General features: G+C 45.4%; 1 pseudogene; it reads left to right on the top strand.

Annotated features, from left to right (window-relative positions):
- Positions 1-305: 305 nt before the first annotated feature.
- On the top strand, positions 306-699 carry LOC110291759 (annotated as a pseudogene).
- Positions 700-11,781: the final 11,082 nt, after the last annotated feature.

Genomic DNA, 11,781 nt, shown 5'->3' with positions numbered 1-11,781 from the left:
TGTAGGCTCTAAGACAACAAGAGATATACACAGGCATAAAAAAAAAAAAAAAAAAAAAAAAAAAAAAAAAAAACCGTAAAGACAGTAAGTAAAATAATAATAATAACAACAATGATAACGATGTAAAACTATCATAGTGATGTGAAGAAAACAACCAGATAGCACACAGGGGGAAGGCACAGGAGCTAAGCTTCCTAAGATGAACAGACTGGAGATGAAGGTTAATGAAGAAGAGCCGCTGTCCCTGCTGAGCAGAGGAAGAGGTCCGGGCGTTCAAACTTCAGCGCCACCCATAATTCACCACCATGGCCAAGGAAGGCATAGCTGCTGTAGGTGTAATGGATGTGAACCCTGCTCTATAAGAGGTGCTGAAGACCACCCTTATCCACAATGGCCTAGCACAAGGCATATGCAAAACTGCCAAAGCCTTAGACAAGCGCCACGCCCATCTCTGTGCATTTGCATCCAAATTCGATGAGCCCGTGTACGTCAAGCTGGTGGGGGCACTTTGTGCCAAGCACCGAATTGTCAAGGTTGGTAACAACAAGAAACCAGGAGAATGGGTAGGCCTCTGTAAAAATCGATGGAGAAGGGAAGCCCCAGAAAGCGGTTGGTTGCAGTTGTGCAATGGTTAAGGACAATGGCAATGAATCTCAGGCCGAGAGTGTCATCAGGGAGTGCTTCACATGCAAGGAATGAGCCAATGAACAGGGAGGGAAGACCTGATTGGTCTGGCCGAGTTCAAGAGAATGTGAAGAGAAAGCAACAGCGATGATCAAGCATGCAGGCCAAGTCGTGGAAAAGAGGAAGCATGCATTTTCTTCTGGGACCCCTGGAAGCTAGGAAAGAAACACTAGAGATTTTGAATGGGGCTGGTGAGTTAGGGATGACGGTGCTGGGAAGAAAGCACAGAGCCTGGCTATATCTCCACGCCAGAGCAGCGCTTCGGAAGACAAGGAAATGAAAACTGTCAAAACAACTAGAAAGGTCTCGACGAAGGGTTTTAGTTCGGTGTCAGAGACCTGGACTGATGTGAGCAAGGCCCTGCATTGGAAGTATAGGAGAGAGAGAGAGAGAGAGAGAGAGAGAGAAAGAGAGAGAGAGAGAGAGAGAGAGAAAGAGAGGGAGGAGGAGGAGGAGGGAGGGAGGGAGGAGGGAGANGAGAGAGAGAGAGAGGAAGGAGGAGGAGGAGGAGGAGGAGGAGGGAGGGAGGGAGGAGGGAGAGACAGAAACAGAGACAGAGACAGAGACAAAGAGAAAGCAAGCTTATCTAGACAGTGTTGAGGGATAGGTATGGGGTGGTTCTGATGCTAAGGTCCTGTTCCCCAATTGTTTTTTGCTCTGTTAGTAAAGAAGCCATGGGCCAATTGCTGAAAGGGATAAGGGGGACTTCTGAGTCTCTGGAGGCAAGCGGAGAGACATAAAGGACTTCCAGGTCCCTGGAAGCAAGAGACAAATGCAAGGGAAGAGAGGAGAGGTGAGTTGGCCATGCTTCTGATGGAGATAAGTTAACCAGCCATGTGAGATCTAGAAACACACAGGCCACTCCTATAGCGTGGTCAGGGGCATTTAGCAGGGACTAGATGTAACTTAGCAACTAAAGTTTAGGGCAGGTGGGAGGTGCAGAGATAAGAATATTCATAAGGGCATGCTTTTTCTAAGAGGGAGATAGTAGCGCCCAATAATTGGATCAAAAGGCAAGTTAAAATTGAACAACTGTGTATCTGTGTCTTATCGGTGGATTCAAGGGAAGCTGGGGGGGGGGGTGGTAACACAGCCCGGTCCTGGAGCTTAGATGGGGTAACAAAGCTACACGTTGATAGGTTGTAAGGCTGGAAACAGGGAACTGAGGTGAGCTCTGAGATCATATCCATACAAGCAACAGTAGACCAAGCAGGCTGTGTTTACATACTTAGGACTGCATGTATATAACAACTAAAGACCACGAAGCTATGAACTTGAGAGAGAGAGAAGGTACAGGAGAAAGGCTGGAGAGAGGGAAGGGAAGGGAGCGATGTGATTATAATTTCAACAAAAAGAAATATTTAAAAAACAGACATGGTTGAGTGGCTTCCTTCAGCTGCAACAGATCAACAAAAGGGGCTAAAAGTCAGAAACAAGAAGTGGGGTGGATTCCGCTGTAGCTGGGAAGGGAAGAGGAAACTGTCCTTCTGTTAAGAAGGCAGCAGAGGATGAGGCAGGTAGTGAAGCTGGTGTGGAGAGGAGGGCTTGGCGTGGGCTGACACAGAAGATATCGAAGAAGTGAAAAGCACAAGTATAACCGGCCCTGCGTTTCTAGGCTTGCTCTTGGTCCTGAGTAATGATACAGAGCTTTATATTTATCAGTCAATGCCGAGGCCTTAAGCTAGGCTTGCTCCCCTCTGAGCCCTGAGCTTATATTAACCCATTTATTCTGTGCTATATCTGCCACACGGCTGGATAGTTACCACTCCTCAGTTTCATACGTCCAACTTCCTCCAAGTCTGGGTGGAGAATTTGCCATACCTGACTCTTTCCAGAGTTGTCTCTTGGCCCGAAAGTCCCACTTTACTGTCCTGCCTTTTGCAACAGGCCATAGGCTTTTTATTGGTCAATCAGAAGATGCCTTAGGCAGGCGAGGAAGGACAGAGACACATCTTCACACAGTATATAAAAATATCACTCCAACACACAAGTCAGTGGGAGAGTTAGCTGGGAGAAGGGGGTCAAGGTTAGAAGCAGGGGTCTAGAAGAGCTTTGAGAATTCATGATCTGGAAAGAGAGCCTTTCCAGGTGTAGACTGTGCTGGAAATAATGATCTCTGGACACAGTGTGGACCTAGAGCCTGACGTCCAAGCCTTCATAGAATAAAGAAAGATAGCTGGGTTCTAAGATGAGGTTCAAACGACTACAAGATGGGAGACCAGCATAGACTCAAAGCTTTCACCCTCCAGTGGCTCTCTGTGGAAGCAAATGGCAAGTGGTTCCTCATTTAATTCCCTGTACATTTGATGCCACCCCTGGAGAAGTTAGTGTTGCCCACAGTCACAGAATATGAAACTGAAGGCTAGTTACCGAAGTTTCCTTAGTTCATAACAGCACACACACACAGACACACACAAACATACACACACAGACACATATACACAGATATACGCAGACACACACTCACACACACACACACACAGAGACACACACAAACATACACACATATACACACACAGATACACACATACACACCCAGAGAGACACACACACATACACACAGACACACAGAGACACACACATACACACACATACACATATATACACACAGAGAGACACACACGCCATGTAAATGCTCCTCTAGGCCGTGAGCTCCAGCTCAGGCTTCAAATTTGTGTCCTCAGCAGTTAAATTTCCAAGTACATTTCAGGCACTTTAAAAAAAATAAAATAAAAAGATAAACAAAGTAAGAAAGGTAAACAGAAAGATAAAGGGAAAAAAAGCAGAAAGGTTTGGAAAATTCAAACTTTCTACTACACCCCATGGGTATGACCACTGCCTCCCTAGTGGGTAAGGTCTATTTTGATGGCCAAAAATCTGGCCTCTGACTTCAAAACCTGAAGGATCCCTTCCTCTTCCTCGACTGTTTGATGTATGGTTTTGTCTTTAAATCTGAGCCACGCTAAGTTAGGAGTCCTACAGAAAGCCTCCTTGGTTACGTTCTGTCTGCCCTACTTTGTCTTATGGGCCAGGTTAGGGCCCTTCTCTCACCTGCCTATCTGGGGACTGCCCCATCCACCCCCATCTCCCACTCCCCACTCCCAAGGTGGGCAAACAGTTCAGCTTGTTCTCAGAAAACAAACAAACAAACAAACAGGCAAGGAACTCTAGCTAGGCCTTTCATATGGACTGAAAAAGTGAGAAAGACAAGAGCACACACACCGGCATCCCCACCTCCCACCCACCCCTGTGAGGGAGTGCTTTCCCACCAGTCATGGGGAAGGGGAACACGCTTGCAAGTCTCCATTTCAGGCTGAATGTCCTGAAATGTTTAACATTGTCAGGGAAGGAAACAGCACTTAGCATAGGCCTTTTCAATACTTTCCCGAAGCTAATCTCTCAAACCTAGTCTCATGACACTGTGGCTAAGCTCTGCTGAGCCTATGACTCCCAGAGTCTTGTGTTTCTCCATCCTCTGCATAGGCTAGAGGAAGGTAAATAAATCCTTAAGTTTATGAAAACAGAGATTAGACAACCCCACCCCCACATTCCCACATGCCTTTCCCCTGTACCCCCACCCTCTTCAACCCACAATCCACACCTGGATCCTGCCTCCCAAGGGTCAGGAAAAGATACAAAATGGACCAGCTGGCAATCTTGGTCTTGCAAACCCTGCAGTTCTGGGACCTGCAATGTTTCTGTTGCCTTCCAGGAAAACAGACGGGTGAGGGTTGGAGGACTGTGGAGAGACTGGGGCTCTCCAACTTGCACACTCTACCATCACTTACTCTATAATTGGGGCTTCCAAGCATAGACCACACTGATAAGCAAAGGGAGACAGCTAAGCCCTGTGATTCCTTCTACGCCATTCTTTCAAAGTTCACTGTAGATGTGTTTAATCAAGCAACTATGCTAAAGGTGGAATGCTATAGTATTTTCTGGTTCAACAAGACCAAAAAGCATCACTTTATTTACAAATCTGTTGTATATGACTACAGGTGGAGGAAGGAAGGGATCTGGGAGAAAGATGTCCAGAGTTCCCTCAGAAGGATAAAGGGCCCAAATAGTGACCTGGAGGGGACCACAGAGAGTTTAAGGAATGATGTGAACAATGGAATTCTACAAGGCCACAGGGTAAGGGGCCACACAAAAAGCTATGGAGCACTTAGGAAAAGTCTATGTCAGCGACACTGGCTGTAAAGCCAGCTTGGGCAAAAGTTTGAGGTATTTTTGGTATCTCAGAAACATAATTAAGAAGACCGGAAAAGGATCTTTCCTAGATCTTACAGAGATGCTCCTCCAAACTTTGAGCATTGCATTTGTGCTCAACAAACAAGCCTGGATAACTGTAGAGTAAAAATAACCATTAAAGAACTTTGGGAGCAGAAGGGAGGGATAAAAGACTCAGCATCCTTCTGTATATGCAACAGGAGTAAAGTCATACCCAAATCCATGGTCAATAGCGAAAAAATGGCACCAGGATTCAGTTTCCCTGAAGCCAGGGATAAAGTGATTTGATAATTCACTAGACCATTTCTTGGCTGTTTTCCTTCTCACAGCAGCATGCTATGAACAAAGTGAGCCAGGGAATCACTGTAGGCTTTCCTCAGCACGGGCAACGATTGGACCTCTGGGAGGTGAAGGGCGGGTTCCCCAAGCTCCCATCAGTAGGGCCTCTTCAGCATTATCACATCTTGAGTTGGGATGTATTTGTGGAAGGGTTCTGTAAGGCTCTCTGCAAGCCTAAAAATACCAACGGTATGCATAGCAACAGTCTGCTCGCCAGCTTCTGGAGAAATACCCTCCACTATCCCAGCCACTAGTTACAGAAATAAGATGTATTCAGTGTGGTCACAGTGTGCTGTCTTCAGAGTCATCCTAGGCAAATACCAGCAGTGCAGTGACATCTAAGATTGTCCTGGGGAGTGGGACCAGTTTAGAAGTAGGGTTTCATATTTATGAGAGAAAGGAAACTATGGGGGTATTGCTGCCGTTTGTTTGCTTGCTTGCTTGCTTGCTTGCTTGTTTCTCATCCAATGCTCTTCCAGGTTGGACTTTTGTGAACCTAAGTTGACACTCAAGGAGAGACTATTCTCTCAGCAGACAGACAACCCCTGCGTGTTGTCAATCTCTTTCTATAGATTTTATATCTTTGTGGCATATCACTTTGTTCTGGGGTAACTAAATATCAAGGAAGGTTTTTATTTTAAAAGTAAGACCAGATTTGGGAGTAGAAAAGCAAACAGGAGTCTAATTAATATTTTCTATTGGTAGAAAAGTGACAAATCTGTTTAAATGTTGAAAAAATTATTTCCTGCATGGACCACCATGTTTACTACAATGATAAATCATTATTAACAGGAAAATTTGATCATGACAAATCTCTCTCTATATATATATTAGTAGCTCACAATGGCATGTGTATTCCAAAATAGAAAATAAGGTTTCTATAAAATAAAACTCCAACCTTCTAGCTAACAACTTTATTTTTTTTATTCCCTTAATTCTATCCTTAACACAGGAGCCAATAAAAAAAAATCTAGAATGTTTCAGACTTTTGATCAAATCTATACAATATTTAAAATACCAAGTCTTAAAGCTGGAGATATGGCTTCCCAAGTGGGAGGAGTGAGTTCTGGCCCCCAGCTCCTATGAATGCCAGAGGGCCTACCTGTAATGGCAGCACTCAGGAAGCAGAGTTTATGGTGAACTAGCTGGCTAGTTAGCTGAATCTGCAAATTGGCAAGCTCTGGGTTCAAGTGAGAGCTTAGGCCTTAGTAAAATGAACCGGAAGGACATCGAGGACAACACCTGACTTGACTTCTACCTCTGGCCTCCACAAGTGTACACACAAGCATGCCATACACTTGTAAAATAAAAACCGAACTTGCAGATACTTAAGAGTCTCTAAGACTCTGTCTAGTCTTCGTTCTTGTAGCTCTGTCCAGATAAGCTGCCTTTCTTGTTGCTCCAGTAATCCTGACACCTACTGTTTGCTTATCACGGCTAAAATCCTAACTCCTCAGGGAGGCCTTCCCTGCTGAGCTGACCGGTGGCACTGCCTGATTAGCTCCCACCCTGGAGACACCAGGGTGTCTCTGGTTTTAGCCCAAAAAGAGTGCTTGGCAGTCAGACCACCATGCCTCCAAGGTCCTACCTAGACTACAGAGTGAAAACTTGTCTGGAATCAAAAGAGAATTTCTGGTTGCAAAGCAGAACAGGGCATGCCTGCAATCCCAGTACTCTGGAGACAGAGGCAGGGGAATAAAGAGATGGAAGCCATCATGTATGTATAGCAAGATCTTGCCTCAAAAACCATAAACTCAGTATGATGATAAAGAGTCACCATATGACTCAGTGAGTCACACAATGAGTTCAAGACCAGCCTTGTCTAGCTAAATTATAAGACTGTGTCTTAAAACAAACAAACAAACAAAGAACTGTTGTGGGTAGCCCTAGTGCTATTTGTATTTTGATGCTAATTCGGCTTCCCCAAGAGGGGCTGCCTGGGACTCAGGTGACTTCAAGTGAACCTTCACCTAATGAATAAAGATTTCAAGGAACCAATCTCTGGGCGAGTAGGTAGGACTTCCGGGTCAGAGAGAGGAAGAGGGAAAGCAGGAGAAAGATACTTCTTTTGTGAATGGGAGAGAGAAGCATGGAGGCCAAAATGTAGGTGGCAGAGGTCCCCAGTTCAGGTGGCGGATCCGTTGGGATCCACTACCAGAGAATATAACTTAGAACGGCTTACCAACTTGCATGCTAGTTGCTTCCCCCAGCGATTGTGCTGCCTGTTGATTCTAAACTAAGTTTGTGTGGTGTTTTCCTTCACGCGGGTGACTCAACTGGGTTCCAGAGAGAAAGGTAAGATGGCTGTCTTAGTCAGGATTTCTATTCCTGCACAAACATCATGACCAAGAAGCAGGCTGGGGAGGAAGGGATTTATTCAGCTTACATTTCTACATTGCTGTTCATCACCAAAGGAAGTCAGGACTGGAACTCAAGCAGGTCAGGAAACAGGAGCTGATGCAGAGGCCATGAAGGGATGTTTCTTATTGGCTTGCTTCCATTGGCTTGCTCAGCCTGCTCTCTTATAGAACCCAAGACTACCATCCCAGAGATGACACCACCCCCAATCCCTCCATCCCCCCACCCCTTAATCACTAATTGAGAAAATGCCCCACAGCTGGATCTCATAGAAGCATTTCCTCAACTGAAGCTCCTTTCTCTGTGATACTCCAGCTTGTGTCAAGTTGACACACAAAACCAGGCAGTTCCGCGGCAAAGTGTGGGTTTTCGAGAAGTGCACCTCAACTAACCACGGGAATTTGGAAGCGTAGAACTGGCATGGCAACGACCTGCCATGGGAACTTAGCGAGCTGGTAGAGACATTTCAGAGCTCAGGGTCAGAGAGTCTGCCAGGCTGAGAAAAGGCCAGGTCGACCAGTCTGCCAGTGCCTTGCTGGCAGTACCATGGGTGCTGTTTTTTATATTTCACAAAACATAGAACAATGCTGGGTACCAGAAGACCAGAGATATTTGTTGAGTGAATTAAATGAGGCCAATTAGCACCAATTTGATGAAACAAGAAGGAGAAGAAATTGAAAAATGTGCCACTTGAATCCGTCCATCATCATCTCTCTTGACCCACTCCTTCCTAAGGTCTAATCCAAGAGCTGGCTGATCCTGGAGCCTAGATTTTCACAAGCTGGTTTCAGGAGAGGGGACAGCATTCTTAGAAGTAAATGCCAGCAGCACCCTTCCCATACATTGCATGCCACCTGCTTTGCCATTATCCCCTTGTAAAAAAAAAAAATCTCATTGGTACTAGATACATATTGAAATGTAATTTTACATGGCTTGGGGGGAGGACCTCCTGCTTGTCAAGCCTGAAAAACCTCAGTTCAGTCCCCAGAACATCCCTGGTGGAAGGAGAGACCCCTTGAGAGCTGACCTCTGACCTTCACATGTGCATAGTGGTTGGTGCTTTTCCATTTTATTTTAATGTCATGTGATTTGCCTGCACATATGTCCCTGTGCAGTGTTCACAGAGGTCAGAAGAAGATATCAGGTCTCATAGGAATGAAGTTTTAGACAGTTGTGAGCTGCCTTGTAGGTGGGTGTGGGGTATTGAACCCAAGTCCTCTGGGAAAGCGGCCAGTGATCCTAACTTCTGTGTTCTCTCCCCAGTTCCAAAGAATAATTTGTTAAATATGAATAGGAAAACATTTTCAAAGCCGTTACCATAGATACGTGACACCAGAGGACAGAGACTGAGTGGGTTCAACTTCCACGCACAGTGCAGCTGAGGGGGAGGGGGTGGAGTGAGGGTCAGTGGATGGAAAATTACCAAAAGGAAAGACAGGGATTCAGATAAATTCTGACTAAGCCGACCAGGCTGGTGGAAGACCAAGGTGATCAGATACGAATTGGGGTTTGGAGGATAAGGAACAAAATATCAATGCTGGTTAAGTGATACAGACGAGGAGGAGTCTTGCAAAATGACCCCAAGTCTGTCAATCCAGAAGATACAAGGAAACACACAGATGAGCCTAGCAGATGATGGAGTGTGACTGAGGTTTGGCCCCGCAGAATCTCTGTCACTCTGTGAAATCAGTGCTAGTGTGTGTTTGCATTTGAGGTGAAGTAGACTGACTACAGGAGATCTGCACATAGCAGGGTCGCCTGAACAGGCATTGCTGTCCAAAGCAAGACCGTTGTTCTTTAATAGAAAAGTCAAGATACCTCAAAATTTCACTGAAATCGCATGTAACAGACTATATATCACTCGTGGACAAGAAATCTGACCTGTGAACTCTTGACAAAAGTGAAAATATAAAAGCAAGGGCTTAGGAATGTACACAATCCCTTTCATTTTAGCATATAACCTTATAAACTTCAGAGAGCGTGCCATCGGGCACCCTGTGACTAGTACTTCAATCCATGCTTTCCCAGGCATTGTTCCATATTGATGTTCTCTGTAACGCTGGTGGTTCATAAATGTGTGACTCCCATGCTGGGTACTGACTGGAAGACTAAGTTTTCTTATAGCATGCTGCCAATCTCACACCAAGAGCTGAGCAGAAATTATGTTTAATAAGAGTTACCCCAGAAGTTTTTGTCCATCCCTTCTCTAGGTCAGAGATTCTGAAAGATCTAGGAAGGAAATTCTGAAATTTTTTGTAAAGGCAGAGACTTCTTAGATGTAAATCCTGTTTAAAATCCTGGCAGGTGAGTAAATAAAAGCAAGACCATGCGTGTTAAAGAGGGGGTGGAGACTCTGTCTCACCCCCCTGCCACAGTAGCATCCCTCACATAGCTCTGACCAACCCTGAACTCAGCAGTAAGTGAGCTGAATCCAGTGTGTGAGAGGTTCCCAGTTTTACTGCTGCTGAGGCAAGCAAAGTATCAGGAAGGGGGACATATTTGAGCAGGAGTGTGGGTGCTTGTAAAGTTAACTCTCTGCAAGTACTAAATCAAATTTACTCAGATTTCATTCCTTTTTAGCAAAGGGTGATTAAACTTATTTAGAAGGTAACCCCAATGGCCTGTATTTCCTATGTTCATGTTCAGAACAAAGGTCAAAGGGATGGACTTTGGGGCTACGTTTCAAATCCCTTTTTAGTGGATCTACCATTTATTGTGTCTGTGGAAATCATCCAACCTCCTGATGCTTCGCCTCCTCCTCTGTTAAAGGGGAATGAGGATAGCAATAGACTCGGCTTCGGAGACTGTCCAGAGGAGGAAGGTGAGCTACCGCTCTAAAGCAACAAGAGGAGTGATGGGCAGGGTTTATGGAGAGCCATGGGGAAGTCTTTCGCCTTGAGTAGCATGGAAATGTATCTTAACCCTGAACACTGTGTTACTGTGAAACATTGGGAGCGCTTCTTAGTCGGGATGAAATACAAGAATGAATCCGCACTTGTGCGCCAGGACTCTCGGAAGGTACAACCAGCCAGTTTCCCCTCTGACAACAGTGGTCTCCACAGAGCTTCTACCTAGGTCCACCTACTACTAACCCAGGCAAAAACTGTCTGCACCACCTACCAAACTGTCCTGCGGCAGAAACTGCCAGATGAAAAACAAAGACGGGAAACAAATACCAGGACCACTCATTCATAACCCTGGAAAACACGGGTGAGCTTCCATTCATTTACCAAGTACTCATATTGACTAAGGTTTTTAATTAAAATGAGCCGCTGGTGTTAAATGATATGAACCCCATAACCTTCTAAGGTAGTACGATTATTCCTGTCTTACAAACAGGAAAATGGCTTTCCACCACATTTGCATGATTCCTCTTTGGAGATGAGGCAGAGCTGAGCAGCAGAGCCAGACTGTAGAAGGGTGAACCTGCGAGAAGGAAATGGGTTAAGGGAAGAAGGAAGAGGTGACAATTGCCACTGTGGGTTGAACTCACACTATATGGTAAGCAAGCACTCACCTGAGAACTTTGCATAATTTGTGTCATTGAATTCCCACAATTCTGTGGGATCCTTCCCATCTTACCAGAACGGTGACTAAGGATGGGGAAGATTAAGTAATGATACATTAGTAATCAGTACAAAGTCAGTTCTGTCCACCTCTAAACCCATGCTGCTAACCAGTGTGGGAAATACTAGGACTGAAGAACTAAGATTGGTGCCAGGCAGACCTAGTGTTCACAGGAAGAGTGGAGTCAGAGGGAGCCCAGTCACTGGGAAGAAACACGAGGCTTCTGCTTGGGTGACTCCCTTCCTAAGAAGGCTGTTTGCAGAGCAGACACCTAGGGTAGGTCACTTGTCCATCAGACTCCCATGTGGAGTGTGGACTAGCCCTCCTTGTTTTGGTTGCTTAAAGAGAGCTCCCCCACCCAACTTCCTTCACTAATTGAACAACTGTCATGACTTGAAAAGCAAAGTCTTAAGGAGAAATTTTTTAAGGGCTTGCTGTCTGTGTTGAACCCTAAATGCAACCAACACATGTTTAAGTATGACAACCACCGATTCTGCCACAAGATATACAGGGCTATTACAATAGGGAATGCCAGACTGAGAGAGGGGGAGAGAGAGAGAGAGAGAGAGAGAGAGAGAGAGAGAGAGAGAGAGAGAGAGAGAG

This window comes from Mus caroli, chromosome 3, assembly GCF_900094665.2.
Source record: "Mus caroli chromosome 3, CAROLI_EIJ_v1.1, whole genome shotgun sequence".
NCBI classification, from domain to species: Eukaryota; Metazoa; Chordata; class Mammalia; order Rodentia; family Muridae; genus Mus; species Mus caroli.
This window is presented reverse-complemented; position numbering and strand designations above follow the sequence as displayed.